We start from the raw sequence: 25053 nt of genomic DNA, 5'->3' as shown, positions 1-25053 counted from the left end.
GAGATCTAGAACTATATTAAAAGTTTACTATGCTGAGAGATCACAATGTTTAGAATTGTTACTATTACACATTTTAGTTTGAGAAAGAAACTGATAGAGAAGAATTAAGATCCTAAAAATTATCTAGCTATGATGAAAGCTTCCCTTGCCTTCCATTTCCTTTCCTTGCCTTTTCTTGCATAATGACTTCATGGAGTAGGTGCATGCTTACAAAATGTAGACAGATTCTGGATTTCAAAGGCAATCCTCCTTTAAGCAACAGACTTATTAAATATCAGATTGCTATCAATTACAGTGAGGAAGGAAGAAAACTTTTCCAGGTAGATCATTTCCCAGCTAGTCTGCTTGATCCTGCAAACTTTTGTTTCTACAGTTAATAAGAGTGAACACCTTGAAATAGCTGGTTTGTTCTGTACCAATTTTAAGCACACTTGAATATTGCCTCTTGATTTTGAGCAATAAATACATTGAATTCAGTTGAGCGGCTGTTGATGAATATTTATAAAGTACCAAAACTTTTTTAGCACAGAAACATTTCCTTTTAAAATACATAAGCAACTAGCCATAATTGTTTCTAAACTGCATAGTTTCTATAATCTGGCTATTTCTGTTCACCGGATAATTTAATTAATTAGAACTTGAATGCTATTTATATAAAATAAACTTGAAGTTATAATATTTAGCAACAATACTTCAATTAGTAAAATCTATGTTCTTGAGAATAATTACTTAACAACAATTTGAGTTTAATTAACAGTTTTATTATTCTGTCTTTTATGCTACAATAATTAATACATTAGTAATTCTGTTCGCACAGATAAAGAAACTAATTACTTTAAATTTTCATGCCTATAAAGAAATGAAATTCATTATGGTTATCATTAGAATAATTTTTGCAGGATTTTGGGTAAGCAATATTCTGGTTTATTTTCCTTGTTAAAAAAGCTATTATAAAAGGGTAATCAATTTTTAATAAGAAGTTACATATAGAAATCTTACATAGTTTAATGCAAGTATGTTATAAATGAAAATGCTATTTTTGGTCTTATTCAAAAACCTTTTATTTTGCTAATTTCAGCATATGGTATTTTTCCAGTACAGCTTTTATTGTCAAATTTATAAGCAGGACAGATCACCATTACAGCTGTTATCAGATATAATTTGCCATGATGAATTATGTACCTGTAGATAAAAAGACGTAACTGAAAATTGGAATCAATTTAGCTTACCTTATAATTATTTATATACTTTAGCGGTATTATGTTTAATTTGCTTATATTACTAATGCATACAAAAGTAAAAATTACATTTGTGGAAATAATTGTAACGGTAGATGATGCCAGTATTTGTGTAGGTGTTAGAGTAGGACCAGTAAAAATCTGAGGAGACCCTCATGTCATTTCTTCTAATTTCTTCTTATTGAAATCCTAGCCTAGCCTAGATGCTACACAAAAGCTATCCCCAAAGCCATTACAATTTAAGTATGAGAATAAAAGCAACTGATTAAGGTGTTCCAAGCAACAAAAAGATAAATTGATGAGTATGATAAATAGCTTCAGGCTGATCGTAATTGGGGTTGCTGCAGTCACCACAGCAATAGAGAAATTAAGCTGGAATTTCAGTAAGACAGCTGAGCTGGTTTTGCTGGCAGTACCCATCTCCCATCCTAAGCAAAAGGGAAAGTAGATAAGTCACAGAGATGCTTATTTGAAACCATTAAGTGAGCAATGGAAGGCTGACATTAATGACTAGGCAGACGCTAAAGCTGTTGTCATGATGGTGAAGGGGAGGTGATGGAAAGGATGGAAATAAATCAAAAGGGGTCTTAAAAGGCAAAAAACAGTAGCTAATTTTGATAGATCAGAGAAGGAGAGAGAAAGCGGAAGGGAAAAAGAAAAGGTTGACATAGTGAAATGAGAAGGCTTGGAAAGTGGTAGTAATGGTAGTGTTTTAGAAAAAAATGAGCAGGGCAAATTTCCATGTGCCCAGGTCAGAGACATGATGATGAGAACCTTGTGAATATGCCATTTGAGTCAATGGATAAGAAGAGCCATGTCATAAAATCTTACAAAGAAATCCTAGAAGATTTTGATACCTGATATATCCCTACTCCTGGCTCATAGGCCGTGGCTTATATGCTGCAGTGAGAGTCCAGCTACTTAATTGTGTCTAGGACGATGGAGCAAAGAGGCAACCTGGAGAATTTGGGGGGGGGGGGGCTCTGAAAATTAGGAACTCTGTTTTAATGATGCTGAGCTTCAACTGATACTGAAAATGTGACCTAAGACCTCAGTGAGGGGAAGACTTTGTTCTGTAGGAGACTCTGCAGCATCTCCCACTCCACCATGCTGAAGCTTCGGTTGCACAGTAGAAGTGGGGTAATGTTTGTTAGGCTGTCAACACACTGCTAAAAGTAAGAATCAATTTGTAGTGTTTTAGCAGCAGAAAAGAATGTCTCATACATCTGTTTGTACAGATTCTATGCTATGTACAAAATACTACCAAAAATAATGTAAAATCTGAAGTCTTACTACTTTTCCTCTCTTCCAATATTTCCGACCTCAAAAGTGAATTTCACAGTGAACTGACGGCCATGCAAGAGGGAGAGGGCCCTGCTAGATTTCACAGAATCACAGAATAGTTGAGGTTGGAAGGAGCTTAACTTGGATGGCAACCCAATGTCCTCTAGCTTAAAGTAATGAACACTTTCATAATCTGTAAAGTTTTCTTTGTTTTGTTTTAGTAGCCACTCCACTGAATGGAGAAGTATAAGCAAGGGAACATAGCTCTATCTCCACATGCTGATGTTTTATTCTTTAATTATACCAGAGCAGAAAGGGACAATGGATTGTTCTTAGAGCTGCTAACTACTCTCTTTGGACAGTCAGTCTATAAGGCTTACTATTTAGAACCTTTAAATAGGCAGCTGTAGGTGAAATCATCTCATTTTCTGATTTCTCTGTCACTTAAATCCTTACTTTATTGAGCAGCATGCATTGCAGCTGATACAGAAGTGCAGCACTAACACAGTGGTTTAATGCACTAAACTCTTCTCCAGAAACTTGGGTGCTTGTTTGATTTCACAGGTGAAATCAGTTTGCTAATCCTCACCCTTTGTACAAAAAGAATTTTGTGTGTGTGTGTGTGTATATAAAAAAATGTTTTCAGCACAATTTATGTGATTAGATCCTCCATTACGGTTAGATCTATGAAAAGGCAAGGAAGTGCAGGTTAAGACCGAGTTGCATTAGCGTGGCTGCATGTGACTCTGCTCTGCCTTGCTTAGCTGTTGCTGATTTGCCCTGAATTTCAAGCATCTCTTTTATAGCATCATGCTCTCTTGTACTGGCCTGATACTGGAGGGTCAGGTAGCACAGATCTCTTCCTAGTACCTGAAAAATGGCTTGCTGATCTCAGCATGCTGGTTTTGATGCTTTCAAGAGAAATACCCTTTTGATATCAATTGAAGAAGGTTCAGGAAAGGTATTGAAGCATCTCCAGTACCAAAGCAGTTTCAAGAGCTTAAATGTTAAGTATGGTTTTGAGACGAGACAGGTGAGAGGTGTTCTTTCTTCTAGATTCCCCAAAGCCAGCTTCCCCTCCACCTGCTACTTTCTGTTATAGGGATGCTGGCTTACGTCCTTTAGGAGATTCTTACTTTGCCTGCCTTCTGGTTTGTCTGACCCTGTTCAGGAGCCACAGGCTGACCTGGCTTTCTGAGAGTTAGAAGCCTGCAGTATAAAGCACTGCTGATATTTATTTCAGCATTTTTTAAAAAAAACCCTTTCTGTAGTATTTACTGAGTCCTCATAAAAAGCTGAAATGCTGTCGTCATAGTTCAGAGTAAAATCAAATTTTGCAAATGGAAAAATTGTGAAGCAGAATTTCAGTTTTCCCTGCTGTTAAGTTTTCCAGACATATACAGGCCTCTGTAAATGCCAGGCAATTTTTACGTGATTGAGAAATAGTGAGCTTGGAAGAAGCGTATCGGGCATTGGTATTAATAGGTAAAGTCATCATGAGTCTGATTCAGAGTTCAAGTTATTTTCGTCAGTGAGAACAAGGTTTTTATACAGTGGTTAATAGCAGTGCCCTGTGCAGTGACACATTTAAAAATTCTTCTCCGGGTCTCCAGGGTGTATGGCCCATGTATGTGTGGCATCTTAAGCTGTTTTTATTTAGACCTGCTTCTAATGTAGACGTTAGGTAGAAATCTATCAATCTGTGTTATACCTCCTAATCAATAAAAAATTCCCAAGACTTTTCTTGTTGACACAGGGATTAAAGAGTTTAGGGCTTTATTAACCGAGCCAATAGAAATGCTAATGAGTTTGTTATCTTTTTGAGAAGTAGGATTGATTATGTAACTATTAGTCACCATTACTTCACATTAGTTTTATGGAGGCTAATAAGTAACCATTTGCTAATATTAGTCAAGGTTTTTTTGTATAAAATCATGGGAGGAGAGTGGCTGTTACTTGATCTAGTCTTTATTAAGCAGCCATGAATGGACACGAACAGAAAAAAAACTGCACGTGTCAGGAGAAGTTCTTCATTCTTGCCGCATATTTAGCTGTTCATGATGGGAAACACTCTTTTAATTTACTCATGTTTTTGGTATATCTACAAGTATACCTTATTATTATCATAGCTAATTGTTTTAAAGTATATAGAGAGGATTTGGTACCATACTATTGCATAATTTAAAATTGCACTGTCTTCACAGCATTTGGTAAGAACTAGCTTCACTGAACTCAGTTCTGCTTATCACTGGTGTTATATGGAGATTTTTCTCTTTGGTGTTATGCAGGAGTAAAAAAACATAAGGCAACAGCAAGTGTTATGGAATCTTTTGTCATTTATAAGGTACATCAATTTATAAAGAGGAACCTTCTCCTTATCTTGATTAACTGCTGATATCCAGCCATTGCCCATCTCTTGATTTTTGTGAAAATAATGAAAGTAGTATCACGTGCAGTGTTACCATTCCGAAAGATTTTGGTACTGTGCTTTTTCCTTTTGACTATATTGTTTATAATGACTCTGTTAATTTCATTTTTCTGGCTTCTTCCTAATGGATGTCTGAATGCTGGAATATATGCCCATTTGTAAATTCTGTTCCTTATACTAGTATGGACTGTTTACATACAGAAATCAAAGCCCAGTTCTGAATATGCAGTATCTGTTATTCACAGTGTTTTACCTTTAGAACTGTATATGGTAGTTTAGGCTGTTAAACACAACATATATCATCCATAGCTTCTTTAATGGGAATGTCAAGAAGAACAAGAAAGAGGTATTTGCATTGAGCTACTTCCAGGACGTGCACTTTGTTCCTTGATCGGCAGTTCTAATGCAATGGCCAGATAGCTTTATATTGCTACATTATGTAATGAAACGTCTCAGTCTTACTTACCTGAAGAGAACTGTGATTCATGCTGGCAATTCACAGAGAATTATAAAGGAAGGGGGAGAAATGATCTCTTAGGTTGCTGATGGCTCCTAGATGACGTATTCATTACATCAAAATATATTCAGGTACCTTCTTTTGGCATCAAATTCTGCAGGTCTGTGAGCAATCAAGAGCAACAGGTATGTCCATTTGGAAAGCAGATTTTGGCATGTCTCTAAATGCTTTTTGGTTTAATAAATTATTCCACTATTCATTCAATATTTGTCTTTCATTAGTAACAAATAAGGGGTGTTCAAAATGGAACAAAATTAAATCATGATTCACCTTTTGGTGGGGATTCAGTTATTCATTAATTGGTGGAACTGGAATTGAAATTGGAATAAATAACGAGCTTAGGTCACTTCTTTTAACTATCTTGCCTGCTTTCCTCCTCCAAACTCAGAACCTCTGGAGGTGAATCTTAGCATCTAAATAAATAGCAAAGAGTGTTACCAAGAATTTTGAAGGTTTTAAGACTGTCATTGCTACTTTATCAGGCCCATTAAATTGTTTTTTTCCAAGTAGTAGGGAATTAATGCTTACTACTAACTCTGTAACTAATTCACATAATTTATGTCAAAATATCAGGAGTTAAGTATTTTGTTTTGAATTTCAGCTTATGTATAAACGGAACATTTATATAAATTGTTGAAAAATGTAGTTTTCTGCAGTTGCTTGAATGGTAAGAATTCATCAGTGTTGCTGTGTTTTTTTTATAATGTTTCATTGTGATAAAAGCAATTTTACCACTGGATGGCACTATTCAATAAATTTTTATTGAAGGAAGTTGGTTATTACAATATGCAAACTTTAGATTTAGAGGACATTATAGAAGTGACATTTAGTCTGCAATTACCAAGTGTATTGTCTCTCTTTTTTTAACGGAGAGCACAAAACATGGTGATAGAACGAGCATATCAAATGACGTGAGGCCATCTCAACAGTGTGTGCTTTAAACAACACTAACTGTAATATCATAGATCTGACAATGCATTTTATATCTTGCTGAAGTTCTAATCCTGCTCAACAGCATAAGTTTTTTTAAAATTGTAAATGCTCCTTCTTTTCCTGCCATCAGGAGGAAATGCTTTTAATACAGTCCTCATGCTAATACATGGTGTTGACATCTATTTCTACTTTATTATTCCTTAATATAAATGTCAGCAGTTACCATTGATTAAGTTACCAGTTCTTACCGTCTTCTTCTTATGCAGCACCTTAGCAGAAGTTGGTGTTCAGACAGGGGCAGTTCACGCAAGAAAGGTTACCAGTAAAAATGAAATGTAATTAGTGTCATTTGTGAGGAAGGAAGAATGCTGGAATGCTCTTTCCCAATTTTTGAAAGATGATTGGGGAAGAAATTATACCATAAATAGGCAGATGTATACTTATATATAAAAACACATTGGCTGTATTAAACAATTTATTTGAGGACATTTCAGGCTTCATTGCCAGAAAGCCAGGAAATAAATAGCAAAAATTTCAGTATATTCCAAACTTGATACTTTTCCGAAGAACAGAAGCATGAAGTAGTAGTTTTAAATTTTTACTCCAGCAATTTTTAAGTCTTTGATTTGAATAATGAAACTTTTTTCTCATAATATTTTCCATAATTTTATATAATTTTAAAAACTTCACACCCTACCATTTGTATATTTCTTAAAAAATGTGTTAGTGGTTATTAAGATGAAGTGAGAAATACGGTAAGGGAATTAAGGAAAAGTAGGTCTCTATCCCAGCATAATAATGTGGCAGGGAAGAGCAGAAATTTGGGGAGCGTGCCGACAGTATAGGTTCTGCTTTTTTTCCTGCCAGCTAGTACGGCGGAGGCACAATTTTTGCTGGTAAATGTTGAAGAGCAGAGTTGGAGTTGTATTCAGGATATGTGTTTTGCTGTTAATATTTACCAATTTCACCATGCTGAGTATCAGGTGATTACACTATAAGCTCTGTATCTGTAACAACAGCATCTTTGCATGGAGCTGTGAATTTTGTGGAAAACCTGAAAAACAATATATAGCTTCTGCAGCTTCGTTAGATTGTGTGTCGTACAAACTGCTCTTCAGCGCAAGGGAAAGCAAATGAACATGGAAAATGTTTGCTGAACTCTGACTAAACTTCAGCGTTTTTATTTACTGTTCAGTGAGCATTTAAAAGGATTGTGACCAGCCTGCAGCCCTGCAGGCAAGGGAAACCCTGTTCGGGAGCCCTGTTCTGGTATATGGTATAGCTAGCTTCACTGGCTCTACCACCGCCACATGTGGTATGTCAGTTTTGAAAGGAAGAAGAGGTGTCACTTCTCATTTTAGTGGGAATCAGCAAACCAGCAATTGACCATACAGGCAAGGTTTAAAGATTAAAGACAGCAGCCATGAAGTATTTTCCTTACATTTTTGATCCAGGTAACTTCCCTTCCTTTCACCTGGCAGTCCTCGCTTTTACTAGATTGAAGAGTTGGTTTGCTGCTTACCAGATGATAGTAGTAATGCCAACCAGATAATATATTGCCAACCGAAGTGCTAATTTTTCTTTCAGGACTTGAAGAACACTTTTCAGAAGCTGAAGAATAATTGTTAACCCCTGCACAGAAAATAATACAAGTCCTACCAAATTCTTAAGGAATTATTAATCAAAAATATACCTATACAAGAAAATGAAAGTGTCAGTTAAAATCATGCTTGGAGAGAAATGATGTATTAGATTAAATATGATTGTACTTCATCTGTCATATTGCTTCTCTCTAAGAATAATCTACCTAATGTTCATTTTTTGTTTCACTTTGCTAACACATATAGAATGAGCTTGTTTCTCTCTTCAGCAGCTAATTCTGCGTTTAACAGGTTGTGTTCTAGATGTGACACAATGAGTAGAGTACTCCCATAGAGAAATTGCATTAAAAATTTAAATAGCTTGTGAGATAACTACGGAAACGTACGTTTCCGTTCTGTGTAGCTAATGGAGTGCAGTTGTTCCAAATGGTTCCGGAAAGTTATCTAAAAAAGAGATGCGTTAGTTGAAAAATGAAGGCGTTTGCCTCTTTACTTATAGTGAAATGTTTTTCATATCCAACATGCTGCATTTTCATATCCAGCAGCATTGGGACTTAGAGTTGGGTTATTTTCAACTGCTGTGCAATGTGTGTTGCTTCCTTAATCTCAGAAAACGCAGCACTGGTTTCTCTGTAAAACTTGATTTCTTATCTTCAGATTTCAGAACTTGGAAAGATAAAAGAGATGACCTCTAAAGAGCAAAAAGCAGTTAGCCAAGAGTCTGTTGTGAGACTGAAGACTTGCTCTCTCTAGATCTACAGTGAAGTCAATTTTTTGTTATGAAACCACTAATATATTTACAGCCAGGCTATTTAGATCATCCAGCATTTTAACGTCAGTTTGAGAGGTATCATGGCCTACTAAATCTGGGCTTCGTTTCTGATAAAAGTTAATTAAACTTTGTGTTTCTGTTTCTTCTTTTAATCTTTGTCAAGTCTATTTGGATAGTTTAGAAAGAAAAAGTCTTTATCCAAACAAGCTTACAGTACGTTTATTTTGCATCTAGTCCATGGAATGTCAACCGAAGCCTCTCTGTGCTCCAGTGACATTGTTTATTCTGTGCTCATTAAAATTATGAGGAAAAAATACAATAATGTTTGCTTCAGGGAAGGAAGAAAATGAAACAGTTAATGTTTAATGAGGATAATGAAGTGGACCTGCTCCAGCCAGAAAGACAGACTGAGAAAGCCTGTTACAGAATACCTGTAGCCCCATGGAGAGTAAGAATTCATTCTTTTCTCAAAATGAGGAATTCAAACGAGCTTTCACACATGCCAGGAGAGCTGTCAAATAAACTGAACTATTTCTTGGAAACCATATGGGAAGAAGCTTGGGACTAAGTGATGTAGCAATCTAATTTACAGATCTCTGCAGGGTTGATTTGAGTAACAAGAAGTGGTAAATTTAGGCTAGAATTTAAAGTGTTTCATTTAAAAAAAAAAAGAAAAGAAAACATAGCTGCTACTGGAATTAGTCAGAATTTGAGGAAGTCTTGCAAATCTAAAATCTGGTTTTGAGTTATCTAAGCTACTCATTTCTGAACCCTGTTTTGTAACTCTTTTTCTATGTCAAAGATAAGTTTCTTTATTAGGTAAGCAGCTGCTACCCCATGTGTAGCTACTGTTTCATAACCTTTTTATCACTCATGGGTTGTTAAAACCTGTTAAGGTTAAGTGTAGGCTAGAATTTTTACAGAATATGGCTCTTCAAAATGCCATAAGGTCTTAATAATATATTCTACATAAACTATATGTAATTTTGCCAGTTAATTGGAAACAGCTTGTCAAAGTGTGCTAGAAGTCACCAGAATTTAGAAAAAATCTAGTTCTTCTAGGCTAATTTGCAGTAGAATGTAGCAAATGTTATATTCTGAAGAAATATTATGGCTTATACTAATGCGGACTGGAAGTGTTGACTTAAACGCTAATAATGATAGCTTTGCAACTTGCTTTATAGAAATTTCAGATAATTCTGTAGAAATTGGCGATTTGTAACTGGGATGAACAAGTACATATCTTTCTAATCTCTCTTGCTTCTTGTTGCTCACAGACAGACTATCAGTTTATCTCCCATCGACAGAAATATATCTAGTTCAGCTTATCTAAGTTTTGAGTTAAAATATTGCATAACATTATAGATTCCCAAGTTTATTGGACTTACAGAAACTTACTTAAAACTGGCTAAGGCAACAAATAGCAAAGTACAATGTGAAGTCTTTATTCCATTTCAAAACGTCATTTTTAATTGTAAGTTTTACCTTTTAAAGCTCCATTTTAGGCTCTATTATAAAATGCCGTGTTAAAGTGTAGGTGGCTGAAGTAGGGCTGGGTTTCACTGAAGGAGCAATTTGTACCCTCTGCCCCAATTCATAATGGATTTACTTCAGAATGATCTTTTTCGGTAAGAGTTTTTGGTATGTTAAAGACAGAAAGGCAAATTATCTAAGTTCTGCATTGCTATACCATTACCCTCATTTTCCATATCCATTCTTACACTACTGTAGCTAATTTAATGTAGATAACTTCATGCATTCTAACATGTTCTGTTTTACTCCGGAAGCCCAGTAACTTCTATTTATGTTTTTATTCCTCTTTGATTTCATCTCTCTCATTCGTTTATTTACCTATCTGTGGTCATGATCCTATACTGTAAGGTCGGTAATCAGTGGAAGTCACGTTTACGCAAAGCACTCCTGGATGAGATCTTAAGTTTTAAGCACCTCATGATAGGAAAGTGTTTTTATGTATGCCCAATGCAACTATAAAATGTTCTGGTCTTTCCTGGTTGCTCTCTACAGATTTTTCTAAGTAGAGGGAAAGAATAATTCCCATGTGTATGGACATCTATTTTCTGACTTTAAATAACAGCTTTAATGTTCAAGGTTTGGTGAGGGCGTATGAGTGTTTAAGGGATTTTTTTCTCTTGTGGGCTTCTTCTCTGGAAGTACTCTGTTACAGCTGAGGATGGTAAATGCCTCAGTGCTACAGACCTCAGTGCTAGTTGGAGTATGATAGTATGGCAGTAAAAGAAGCTCAGCTGTGAACATTTTACCGATGCTGTATAAACTATTTATCTGACCTACAGCTGGTGAACGTTCTTGGGCGCTGCAGGAGCTCCCCGTTGCCAGCCTGCAGACCCGGTAATCACCACTTCCACCTGCAGCACCACTGCAGAATGTAATGAAGATGGTACGCGTTAAGAAGAAGATTATACCCTGGGGCAAGTAAATGGCAAAACAATCACTGTAGGGGTGGGTTGTTTTTGTTTTGTATTTTAAGTAGTGGGTTTGTTCTATTAATTAGTTGGAGCCTTCAGATTTCTGTTGCGGAAATACCAATGTGATTAGCACAGAAGAGGAGGAGGCGGCTATGCTGTTTTTTGGTTTTTTTTAAAGACAGGACTGGGTAAAACCCCTCAAAATCCTGTCATTTGGTTTCACTGCAGGTTTGACATACCCTCTGCAATAATTCATTCTCAAGAATTTGTTTGCTTATCCTCTCATTGTAAAAGTAATGTTAAGTACAGTTAAATTGTAACCCATCTGAATGGTTTTCTCAATGCTAATGATCTTCTTACACCATCTCTTAGTTAAGTGGCTGGATGGATGAAAGCTGCTTATGCTTTCAGACAATGTTAAGTAACAGCTGTGCTTTCAAAGTTGCACAAGCCTTTCTCAGAGGCTCTTTTTGGGATGGTAGGCATTTAAGAATTCGTGGAAGTCATATGTCTATTTTAAAAACTGAGTTTTTTTTTAACTTGTCTAGTTATGTAGAAAACCGGAAAACAGGAGCAATACTGGAGTAGTCAAAAGAGTTGAGTAAAAAATGAATCTAAAAGTAAAAATAAACAGCTACAAAATCATAATCTTAGTAAATTACTTTGTACCTGTTCTTTTTCTTGATGGTGAGACTTCTATTGCAGCTTCTTAGGCCAGTATAACATGTTTTATTTTATGATAAATACAGAAGGGAGAATCATTGTAGAATGGCTTATGTTAGTGCTACAAATAACATAATCAAAGTAGGTATATATTTGCTGTGTCTAGTTTTTTTAGAGGATCCATGTAGTGCAAATAAAATTTTATAGCATGTTGTCACTCAGTGAGCTTGTTATAAAATGAGGCATAAATAAAATGTTCTACTTCTATAAATAGCCATTCTTTTTCTTGGTGCTAACTTTAAAAACTCAGCTTCATTGTAAGGGACTACAGAAGGTTCTTTAAGTTAGATTATAATTTCAGTGACAGTTATACTGTTCTCTGTAAAATGCTCACTTGCCTGATCCGCTGTATTACCTGGTCTAGTTGTAGCTGCCATACAGATCTGTTTGGAATAATAAAGGAGAACTTTGTTTACTAAAAGTAGTTTCAAATTAACAGACTTTCAACTTGGTGGTATTAGAAATAGATATCTGATAAGGTAAAATAGTAATTGTGCCACCCCTTAATGTTAGTAGAAGGTTGTATTACATTTTGGATTGCATTTTGATGGTTTCAAGCTGTCATGAACCAGAGGGTTTCACCTCCATCTGTTCAGAAGTGGTTAAATGTCATTTTGTTCGTTATGTTAGAAGCTGAGAGGGGTCAGACACGTTCTTCGTTAGTCTGGAAGATGCCAAAGAGCTTTCCTGGTAAGCATTTGATTTTCTAAGAAATTTAATCCCTTATAGACCGCTTATTACTAGCTCGCAAACCTACTGGTTCAGCCAACTGCAGATATAGCTATTGGATGCTGAGGAGAAATATGCTACGTTTCTGGGTTGCACAGAATCACCCAGAAATCCTGCAAAGAGAAGGTTCATTTTGAGGAAAGGGGGGGAACACCTTTGTCTTCAGAATTTATCTTGAAATCATCCTTAATTCAGATCATCTTGAAGAAACACCATATATTTTCAAATATTTTTAATATTTTAATACTTGTAGATGGTGAAATGGAATGGTATTAAATACATCAGTTTTCTAGTATTAGAAATTTTAAGAGCGCTGTTGTTATATTGATCATACTGTATTAACATGTTACCAGATCATAAAAGGAGGGAAATATGATAGTGATATTAAAAGGGCTGTTAGTAGAATAATGTAAATGACCATGATTATATTCACAGCGCCTGAAGCACGTTTTAACAGACACTTGACTGTGGATTGCTTTCTTTGCTAAATGGAATATTTCACCTCAAAATGTTCAAGTGGTTTCTCTTTTCTGTTGCTAGAGGTCAAAGTAGACATTATCTTTGTCCTTGAAAAAACTGGAGTTTCTCATGAAAACTTCAGAGAGTATTTGAGAGCCTTCAGAGAAAAAGCTTCCTACATCATATTCTTTTACACTGTCATAAGTAAACTTTCTTGCTCTTCTTTCATAGGGAAGAATAATTTAAAGCACAGTGTGGCCTTCAGACTCCCAGGAAAGCATTATGTGCACAATCTTCTAAAGAGGCTGCTTCCCTTTTTCTAACTTGTATTGTTTTCCAGTAGTTCAAATGCCGGTTACTCTCTGAGTGCTTGATATGCAATTTTAAGACAGTTGTCTGTCATTTCCTTTGAAACTAACCATTAACATAAGAAATAATTTGAGAACAGATTAATACATTATTCCCAATTACTTTCCCAACATGTGTATATAAAAACTAACAACTGGAGAATTACTCTTCTGCCGTTTTGTAATGACTTTCTTACCACATCCATGAACTTTCCTGACAGGAATAAAAAGGGACAATGTTGTCTTTGAAGCCTACATAGATTTCAGGATCCTCTTCAAGTCTTACGTGTGTCTAGAAAGACTGTTCTAAGAGCTGTAAAATAGATACAGAAGTGTGTGTATATATGTGGTTGTTAAATTCTTGTTAAGCATTTATGAAATTAAAAGTGTATCCCAGTGCATTAACAGAATTAAAAGGAAATGTTGAAGCTTTACTTTCAAAATATTCCGAGACTTTCTGGTCGTAAGAAGAAATGCAGTTGGAAATATGCTGCATGTGCGTTAAGCAGATTTATGTGTTGATGAGCTGAGGATGTTCTGAAAACAACTCTGTTAGTGTATTAAGCCAATTGTAATGATGGCCTGGTCATTCACTTGTGAAGCAGCACTCACTATGAATTCAGAAAATAGATAAATTAGTCACTTCAAAGAGTGTGCCCATTATCAAATGTGTAATTTTTATTGAAGACTCCAGACATAAATAGTAAAAAGAATTGTAATTAGAATGACTAGAGTGAAAGGACAGTAAGCTGTTAGACCAGCTCAACCATTCATAGCAACCTATATGCCCTCATTTTCAGACTCCTCACTAATGATTTTTTCCTCCACTGAGGGCCTGACTCATAGTTTTCAAAATGGGATAACATCAATAGAGAAGGAGATTAAGTCTGTGAATTTATGGACTCAGAGTATCCTTTCACATACTGGAGGTGGGAAGTCTCAGTTTGAACTCCAGATTAGAAGCAAGAATAGGTATTGTTCATCATAAAATATGTATTTTTAGACTCTGTGTCTGCAGACTGTAACATAATTATAGAAAGCTTTATATGCATGATTAGTAAGGGAAGAACATGGTAATATCCTCCTGAATGTTAACTAGTATAAATTTTACTTTTCAGCTCATAATTCTGTTTAGATGTCTTCCATGTTTAGCTGTTCAAATCAAACAAACACTTATTATAGAAGTAATTATAAAATGTGATGGATTTGTGATGATGTGGCTGAATTTAACATCCTTTGTTTAGGAGAAGATGCTTAAGTTAGTAAATAGAGAGACATCGCTCATCTCGCATCCATTATATCTCCTGTCTCTAAATAATCTTTTAGTGTATGTAATGAAGACAAAAACGACATGGTCTAGTTGCATAGTCAAATTCATATCACTGTGTTATTACAGTGGCTGGTAAATGTGGTTGAGAAGACCTAAAGCATTTAACTGGAGAACAATTGTGATCAAAGCCCTTGAAACTTTTGGTACACGTAGAGGCTTCTGGGCTTTTTTTGAATTTAGAGTTGTGTAGTGCTTGGGTTTACATATATTTTAGTGGTTGATGTCTCCATGAAATTATTTGTAATCGTTGATTTTTAAATATTATCCACAGTTGTTTCAGGAGCACTTTTCTAAAATAATGGGACATCAGGAAGAAGATTACATTGCATTCTGTTTCTATAATCAGACATCTTATGCCATACTTCCCAGTGATATCATCAAATCAATTGGCTTATGCTCTAACTGTACCATAGCACACTTCCTATTCAAAAATATGCCTTGCTCATGGCAAGGTGTACTATTTGCTGTCACAGGAAGGTTTAGCAAGCTAAATAATTAAATATAATCTCAATGACAGCATTACCAAACTCAGTCTTAATAAAAAACAACTTATTTTAAAGTTGTTTCTCAATGACAGCATTACCAAACTCAGTCTTAATAAAAACAACTTATTTTAAAGTTGTTTCTGTTTATTTCTCTATTAAAAGAAAAAAAATGGTTGTCTTTGTGGAAAATTGAATTACTTATGTGCAACAAATGCATCATGTAAACCTTGTATTGAGACTGCTGCTGAGAAATCTTCTTTGGAAGGTTTTGCTTGCTGAGAAGGTTAGAGACTCAGATACGAAAAATGCAAAATTGATTTGAGTTCCATATACTTTATAAATGATCAAGGAAATCATAAGGTTTTCTAAGTTAATAAATAAAGTGAATTCAGTGGTTGTGAAAAGTAGTTTCCAGTAGAAGACTATCTACAAAGGATTGGGAGCATATAATTCCATACAGGATCCACCAGTAGGTGAAATTTTGCCAAGGACAAAAGTAAAGATCTTCATTACCAGAATTTTAGCTAAACTGGTCTAAGAATAACAGGATCATTTAATTTATTATGCCCATACAGCCACTGGTGTAGCTTTGCTGTGGCCTGTAAATTTTAAAAGTGAAATATGGTATCCAAATTATAGGAATATTTTTTGTACTAAAAATTGCAAGAAAATTGTCACTAATATCTGTCATCCATTCAGAAATTTTCATTGCTTCTAAACTTGGGTTGATTATTAGTAGCAATTCTGAGGTGAAAGACAGCATATCAGGTTACTAAATCCTTATTGAAAAATATATATAAATATTCCGTGAATCAACAAAAGTCATTCCCCCCCCCCCGCTTTTTTTTTTGGTAAATGAAAATCAGACTGCCCTGAAAAAAGCACTGCCCTTATGTTTTAGAGATGTATTCTTTCCTCTTCAGTGGATCAAGCTAGAGTAAATTTCATGATCTATAAGGGGGGAAAAAAAAAGGAAGTCTAAATCAGCCGTAGCATTGTGCCATTCTTTGTAATATAGACAGCTATTGATTAATCTATAGATCAAGTAAGTCTCTCTCTTGTACCAGGAAGTAATTTTATTATGTATCAAAGTGTGCATTTAGGAAATTTTTTAAAGTGTACCCAATATCACTAAGTACCGCTCTGAGTCATGTGTCTAGCTACTACTCAGTCTGGTAAGCACTTCATTTAAATATCTTGTGCAAACTAATTTTAAGTACAGTATAGTATGCTTTCAAGGTAGTTTTACATTTTTCGGTTTCACTGGACTGGCTTTTTTTAACATTGTGAGGAAATGTATCTACAACTTTTCTTTAGCTTCTCAAAACCATTTTATCTTCCTCTGTTAGGACCCCATGCATGATTTTTCTTTTTATCGATTTCACCGTACCCAAGTGTCATGCATTGTGTTCATTTTAGAAGAAATCCTCCTGGGACAGTAGGATGATTTGGGTGCTTCATAACCAAGAATGTTTATGGATAATTACCTCAGTAATTAGGAGAATGAGTGTGGGGGTTTCTTTGTTTTGTTTTTTTTTTTTTTTCCTCAAGGAAACAGGCAAAATTATGCAGCTAATTTACTTGGTAACTCTGTGTACAGAAGTTATTCAGTGAGCATCCAGTGAAAATGAGTACTTTGTAATCCGTTGCTGGTCTTTTACCAATTTTGGTTTAGACAGAATTCATAGGGGAACTTGCTTAAAAGAAAAAGCAGAATGTTGAAAATGTCAAGGACAAAGGTTCACCTGACACAGTCTGAATAGTTCATCACAGTGGTATGGATAACACATCAGGATGCCTGTTACTCTGGAGTCCAAATGACTTGATACCCACTTATAGATGGATTAAGTGGAGGCAGCTGTTAGTATAAACTAAAAGTGAAGCTCAGGCAATGCAGTTCTCTAGTGTGTAAAGTGCTCAGGAGAGGCAGAGAGAGAAGAATTGCACAGAGAGAAGCTTGGCATGAAGGATATTTTTGAATACCACACATAGCACCCCTTAAGGTTGTTGCCAAAAATTGGTTTTTGAGAGTAAGAGCAAAGACTAGCACAATTCCCTTCTTTGGAATATTGATTCTTCTTTGGGAAATTTATTTATTTCTGATTCAAATTCTTAGGATTTTGTTTCCTTTTAAAATGTGAGAAATGAAGTTTATGAGGTGACAAACATTCCTGTAGCTATCTGTTTTGCTGCAGGACTTTGAATTCATACTGAGTTCCTTATACTGCTGGGTACAGAGAATGGCTCGTCTGGACCAGTGCTTAGCTTTGGAGTAAATTTTTATGGATAATATTTGAAGTAATGCTGAATATCAGGGGGACATGCAGAAGAAATGTATTGCCCTGACCATAAGAGCCCTTAATGAGAACAACAGCAGCAAACAAATTGGTGAGTGCTCAGAAACTGTAATTATCCTCCTCAAACATTTTTAAAAAGTTAATGATCTTTTAGAACAAGGATGGTTTCTATCTTCTTTCTGCTGATCTTTCTTACAAAAAGATGCATGGCGTGGTTCAGCAAACTCTTCATTCCCCAGCAAGAGAGGCAGTAAGCTGTGACTTGCTAAGCATGGTGGTTGCTACAAGCCAAAGGAGTGTTCTAGTGGATCCTACCTGGAATCTGATTTTACTGATGTCTAACAGAGCTACTCAACAGAGCCTGTATTTATCAGCCTCAAGGATGTGTGCTTTGTTTTAAAATACCAGCAGCTTTGTTTTAAAATACCAGCAATACTCTAGCAAATAACAAAGTTAGCATTCCCAGAAGTGATTAAAATGCAGAGCTTCTGAATAATTTGATAAATAATTTCGAAAGAAAGTACTGTAGCATCTCTTTCAGTCTCCTGAAAGCTTGTTGCCATTCTGTTTTAGAACCTGGTTTAATACTTTTATGTTTTTAATATCCAATCCAGAAGACTTGCTTTCTTACTTACACTGAGTTAGATAATCATTTTGTCTATGCTAACCGTAATCGTTACAGATGTATACCCTAACAGGAATTGTCTGCTTTACTCCATACAAAAGACAGAATCATTTCTTCATGGTTGCCACTTGTATTTATGAAAGGTTATAACTGAATGAGTTTATTTGCAGCTTCCTGAAAATAAACAAATTAGGCTGCAGGTGCCAAGCAAGCACTGACATGTGACAGCACAATAGTAGTATTTCATAGAGTTCATGCTAACATAACTAGTGCCATGTAAGAATGATTTGTGAAAAAGATGGGTTCCAAGCAAATATTACCTGCCTTATAAGTTGTTTAATTTACATTAATTTTCCCCACTGAGCAATATGTAAATATTCATGGTCTGAGCAGTATAGTTTACATTTTGAGATATTACCAGAGATGAGAGAGAAAATCGGCGTAAATATTTTAACTTTCCTAAATATGCATTTCATTTGATTCCCTGATGATAGTCACAATGACATTAACAGAAGAAAAATTTACAAAAGTTTTATTTGTGAAAGTAATCACTTGCACAGTTGAAATGTATTTACTGTGCAATTATTCATGAATCCAGGGGAATCACTGTTTCTTAGTTTTTTCTCTTTGTATGTGAATATGATCAATATTGGTTAAACTGTGGCTAAACTTTGAAGGAAAGAAATGTATCCCTAACAAAATAGTCATTGCTACTGGTATGTATTGCTGTGGACTATTTAAGTCCTATTTGTTTCTCATACTTTCTCTGAAAAGAAACACTGCAACAAGGCAAAGTAACATACAAGTGAAATACATAGTTAACCCTTAATGAAGGAGGAAAGTGGTATTAGTTTTAGTCTCATAGATAGCCACTGAAATCAGTGTGAGAATTTAAGGGTTTTCTGTATCGCTGGATGTGGATAACCTTTGTTTCTGCTCCATTAGCCTTAAACCTGAAAATCTGGGAAAGTGTAGTATAAAGGTAGCCAAACTGATCAGGTGCCAGTCCTATGAAAATTGTTTGTTAATCAGAGCCCCCTTGCTACCCAAAAAACATTCATGTGAATTGGTTGATTTTTTTTTAACTTGAGCCATTTTTTATGACTCCTTCATATTTTTAAATTGTTCAAATATGTAGACATTTGAAATGTTCCTTTTCAAAAATACTGTTTGGTTTTTTTTGTAAAAATGTTTGAGAAACTAAGTACAGCTATTCAATCTCCAGCAGTTTTGGGTTTTTGACAGATTTTCCATTTTTTGCAAAAATAGTTTATTAAAAAGGTTCCTGTTTGTCTTCCAGTTAAAAGATTTGGCATCCTGGACCACCTATTAAGTATTGTGTAGCTTTGGTCGTCACTTCTCCTGATGCGAAGTCTTCATTGGACTTTTAATCTTAGATATTTTGCAGTAAAACGTCTGATATGTCAGTGGAGAGTAAACATGAAAGTACAGTGCTCTAACTAGCTATCACTTTGGTTCTGTTTGCAGAACTTTAAAGTTGTCTTTCCCTGAAGGAGGATGTTGAGATTGTCTTTTAATTAAAGTATGTTTCTGTGTGCATGCACACATGTGTAATAATACTAGTAACAGCTGCCAGTATAACAATAAAAGCCCTAGAATTTCTGAATATAATCTTGAGCTATTTACACTCAGCCATTTACAGGAACTGATGTTTTAGTGCTTACATCAGAGATTTCCAGAATGCAAACCTTTGTTATACTTTTGGTTTGTAATCTAATGCTTTTCTATTCCTTACTTGCCTCACCAGCCACAGGGAGATAATGTTTGCGTTTGTAATGCCTATGAACAATTTAGTGAAACATTATGAAGGTTTTTTGGGGGAAATAAAGATTGCTGAAATAGCTGCCTTTGAAATACCTAACAGTAATGGTATCATGCTCCCAAGTGGAACTTTCAGTAAGCTAGAGACCCAGCAGCACTTCATAAATGTGGTGTTCCTGCTGGATTGGAAGTTTTTACCTGTTTCTGAGTGGTAAAGGAAAACACCAGAAGAAACAGTGTGAACTTCAAAAACAATTAGAAGTTTAAGAGCAATCACTGTAGGTCTCGCAATACTCCAGGGAAGGAGATGAGTTTTTCTCACTGTAAAGATGGAGAACAGAAATACAGCATCTTAAGTGACATGCTAAAAAATTAAAGCCTTTGGTTAGGCTGGTATTGAAGACCTTTGTTCCTAGCTCACTGTCATTTGGTTTAGATGTGACCTTTTGTCCTGTAACCTGCATAAGTTAAAAAAAAAAAAAAAAAAAAAAAAAAAAAAAAAAAAACCAATATCATTAGAAGCTGTGCAGCCTTCAGAATAGCAAGATACCCAGTCGCTTTCATATCTACGTAGTGTTGAAAGCAAGTAACTTCTATGTGATTAAGTTTCACAGTTAAAATTTTGTGAAATTTTTACCATGAAGAAATTCTCAGTTTAGTATTTTAAATTAGGTTTTGGACTCTCTTAATTCAGGCATTGCTTCCCGGTTAGGTCTTTTGAAGATTCTGTCCATTGTTTAGCTCCTAATTATTAAGAAAATCCATAACTATTTATTTTATTGCAAATTTTAATAGCTTTAATTACTGTCATAGTAATCAGTGTACAGGAAATATCTAGGCAGGTAAAAAGAATCTTGTCACATTATGCTTCCAAATAGTTTCACTTCACATAAAAAGATACCAGACATATTAGAGATCTTACAGGAAGTTTGCTGAGGTAAGACATTATTCCTTCCCAGGAAGCACTGTTGATATTTTATAATTACAATGCAAAGCTTGCTAGTATCACATTATGACAGACATTTTGTCATCATCCTGGTCATTACTATTAATGTGTCTTTGAAGGTGGAATAATATATAAAGCTTTAGCTCTAACTGGTTTTGATCTGACACCAGTTTTTGCACAGTATAAATAAATCCTGTATTACTGTTGTATCTGTGCTCAACACTCCCATAAAGCCAATCAGTAACAGAAATGCCATTTGGCTTCCTTTTTACTTTATGAAACCATGTAGTATTTTCTTCTGCCACCTAAATGTTGTGAAAACCTTCCCCTGAGCTTTGGGAGAAACGGATTGTTATTGCAGTAATTGGGTAGTCTATGACAACTTGCTATAATTCCTTTATTAATTATGTTTCTTAATATGGAAGAAACGACTTCTTTGTGTGTTTGAATTCAGCTGCCCTGACAAAGTTAATTGCTCCTCAAGAGATGCCAACCTGCGATATGCCGGGAGTGTGAGAAAGAACAACTGCTGACTTTAGTAACTTTTTTTCCCAGCAATTTAACATTTTTCATGTAATTAGCCCTGGTGTTCTTTTTAGATTAACAGATCTACTAATAATATTATGCTTTAAAAGCTGAAAATGGGGAAGAACGTAATACGGAACATATTCAAAGGGTGGCAGCTCATTACACTAAGATGTTTGATAAGTACAACATAGTTAACCTTTAACCTTCAGAGACACTTAAATATGTTTCAAATACAATCTTGATCATATATTGTAAGTTTATGGATTGGTGTTCTACTAAAATTAATAGAGAAGTTTACTGATAGGAACTTTCTGATTATTTGTAATCAGATTCTTTCTATGCAGAGAATTTATTGCATTTGCAGCATCCTCTTCATTACACCCCAAATGTAACTATGGGGAAAAGGAACACCCCGTCTATTATGAACTGGGTTTTTGTTGTTAGTCCAAATATCCCTTCAAAAGTCTAACAATCCCAGTTACCTAATTAGCATGGGAAAGCTCTTTAAAATACAGTTAAAGTAGTCAAAGAAAAGCTTCCTGCTGTCTACCCTTTTCCCTGGGGCCTGGCTCACCCTCGCAGTGGTGCTCGGGATTGACGGTTTTTCCTCACGAAGCACCGGGGGGTGACAGCGAGGCGGCAGCATCGTGGGGCCTTGGCTGAGAGGAGCGCGGTGTTCACGGTGTGGGGTTTCCTGCTCCTCCTCGGCCTCCGGGTCTGCGTGGGGCTGTTTGTGTGCGTTTCCGTGTCGCGCTTTCCTGCCCCTTGGTTCCCAGCTGAAGCCTGAGAGTTGCACTGTGGCCTCCTGCAGGCGCAGCTGCCCGGAGGGGCTGGTGTTGGCTGGGCAGTGACCACCCAGGTGTGTCAGGCCTTTACCAGGACTCTTTACAAGAGAGTCCCACTGCAGAAAATAATTTACGTGATGAGTGTTAATTATATGAGCCTCCGTGCTCCAAAATAAGTTTACTTACCTTTTTTTCCTGTAAGAACAATTCGTAATGGCAATTTGTAATTGGATAAAAGGTTCTGAGTCCGTAGGTTGCTGGGTAGCGTTCCTGTAATGAAAAAGTAAACTTGAGAAGAAATATATTAAATATGAACATATAATTGCAGGAACTTACCCAGGGACGGAAGGTAGAAAAAGAAAGAATAGAAGGAAAGAAAAGGAAGAGAAGAAATGTTACGGTTTCCCAGAGGGAATGATGAAGATCAAGATTTGAGAGGAGGGAGCAGGTCAGCAGAGGTAAGGAGAGTTGGATCAGGTTAGTTACTGATAGCACTATATAGAGTGCATATACGTATAGAACTTAGGAGGCCTTAGTAGTAAGGAATACAAAAGAACAAATGCTTAATTTTTTTGAATCTTTAACTTGCATTAACATAGCAGCTCAAAAATCTGTTTACAAACTATTGCAGACATCCTTCAGTTCAAAGCCACTTTTAATTGTATGACAAATGTATTAAAGTGATGTCTAACTGAAAGCCTCAGCCAATTTTCTTTGGTGGAAGGATGTATTTTGAAGTAATACAAGTACAGGTAGCAAAACCTTCATCTGTTTTAGGAGGTGTTTACAAAGGTAATGTTCATGTGCTAATTTTATTAATGGGATGTAAAACATAATGTAAACAATATGAACACCCTTATTTATGTAAGAGAGGATGGACTGGAACAGACCGTAGATTACAAACCCTCAGGGCTCCCTAAATTCTTAGTCATTAAAGTATAAAATACTAATCTGAAGGGACCATAGAATCATCTTGTACAAAATTATTTTAAAATGCACATGGGAATTCTAAGAGGAATATTCATCCATCTGATTTAGTAATTATAATAGCTAAATATCTGAATTTATCCAAGTTAATTATATTTTATATGTTAAATTCATTCCATTATCAGCTATGAAATATTATTGTTACATATATTGATCCATCTGATTAATTCTTCACTTATTCTGTCTTTATGGGTGTATACTCCCTAGTCTCTCACCATTAAAACTTGTACACTTCAAGTCCATATACTTGTTTTTGAAGTTCTCTGAGTGGTCAAAGGAAAGATAACCTTCAAATCATTCATTACAAAGAAAGATGTATGGCAGTGTCTTGATGAAATTTTTCCACAGACAGTTAGAATAGCAGAGGACTTTAAGTCACTTATAATACATAATTTATTCTTTATGTATCCAGCAGACCCACTTGTGTTTATTCCGTTTTAAAATGACCCAGTACTACCTGGCTGTACTTTTCTGCTCCCTGAAAAGTAACTTATTTGTGAAGTTCATTTTCCAGCGATGTATTACGCTTTTCATTCTGTCATATGTTTTAAAGTCTGTTTGTTTTGTAATGTAAACTCAAAATATGACATGGCAAATGAACTGCAAAGAAAAAGCACTAGAAGACACTCTCATGCTGAAACACAGAAATGCTGAAAAATTTTTAGAGTCTATGATGTTAATCACAGTGCTTTCTATGAAATGAATATTACTGAGCTGTGAATGCTTCTCCCATGAGAGATCTTGAGACTAAGCCTGCTGTCACAGGCCTTTCTTTCTCAGTTCATGAAAACTAGTTCTGTGTATTGATATAAATGGCTTTTAAGCTTTCTAACTTGAAAACATACAAATAAAATATACATCTTCACTGGTACTGACCTAACCATCATAAAAGATTTGTGAAATGCTGTTTGACAAGCACTGGTTATCTTTGTTTCATTTTTCATTTTGTACTAAAAGTCTTCAATAAGCAAGGATTTCTTGGTAATAAATTTTGGTGAAATTATATTTTTCTATTAAGTCAGGGGGAAAAAAGAAAGTCCAATTAAGATCTATTACTTACTAGTCTGAGAAGCTACAATTTCCTTGGCATTGTACTTAATACTAACAATAAACCAGCAATTGTGAAAATATGGCACTAATTCAGGAATACACTTTATATGAAAATAGACAGTATTGTCAGTGTTTTGCAAATGGAGTATGTATGTACTTTCACAGTGGATTCTTCTTACTGTGCATTGAGAACTGAAGAAAGCAAAATCGGACTGGTAATTTTACAGCAAATCTGCTTTTCTGTTTAAGAGAGTCCAGTCTAAATTAGGAATTATAGGAAAGGAAACTCTCATCAAATAAATCAACAGTTTAATGCTGCTATAATAATCTTTTTCTTTTCCTGAAAACCTTTACACATGTTGGTAACTTTATGTATGTAAGTTTTAGATTGTTCGGTGTTCTCAAATACATCTAAAACTCATATACATAATCTCATAATGAGATCTGCAACACAGAAGGACTGACGTTGACCTGTTCTTTCTTTTTGTTTTGATTTTTTTTTACCCAGAGAAAAGCATACAACGATGTTTATTTTTAAACCAACAAAATTTAGGTACATGCTACAAGTAATCAATCTTGCTCTGCTGCTGATCTCATTATGAGTTTACTGAATCTGAGAACTCACGTTTGCTTCTCAGCTGTGGAATTTAAATACTTCTGTGTATTCTGTTGCCAACTTTTGTAAGAGATTACAAAATTATAGGCTATATTGTAATCTGATACCAACTAATATAGCACTGAAATTAGCAGGGCTATTCTGATT

General features: G+C 35.3%; 1 long non-coding RNA gene across 3 annotated transcripts in view; it reads left to right on the top strand.

The window, feature by feature from the left end:
- LOC135329557 (uncharacterized) overlaps positions 1 to 25053 on the top strand; it is a 403599-nt gene that overhangs the window by 54673 nt on the left and 323873 nt on the right. For all 3 annotated transcript variants that reach the window (XR_010391057.1, XR_010391055.1, XR_010391056.1), the window contains one exon: positions 22582 to 22711. This is a non-coding gene — a long non-coding RNA (uncharacterized LOC135329557). The remainder of the gene's footprint in view (positions 1 to 22581; positions 22712 to 25053) is intronic.

This window comes from Dromaius novaehollandiae, chromosome 11 (assembly GCF_036370855.1).
Source record: "Dromaius novaehollandiae isolate bDroNov1 chromosome 11, bDroNov1.hap1, whole genome shotgun sequence".
NCBI classification, from domain to species: Eukaryota; Metazoa; Chordata; class Aves; order Casuariiformes; family Dromaiidae; genus Dromaius; species Dromaius novaehollandiae.
This window is presented reverse-complemented; position numbering and strand designations above follow the sequence as displayed.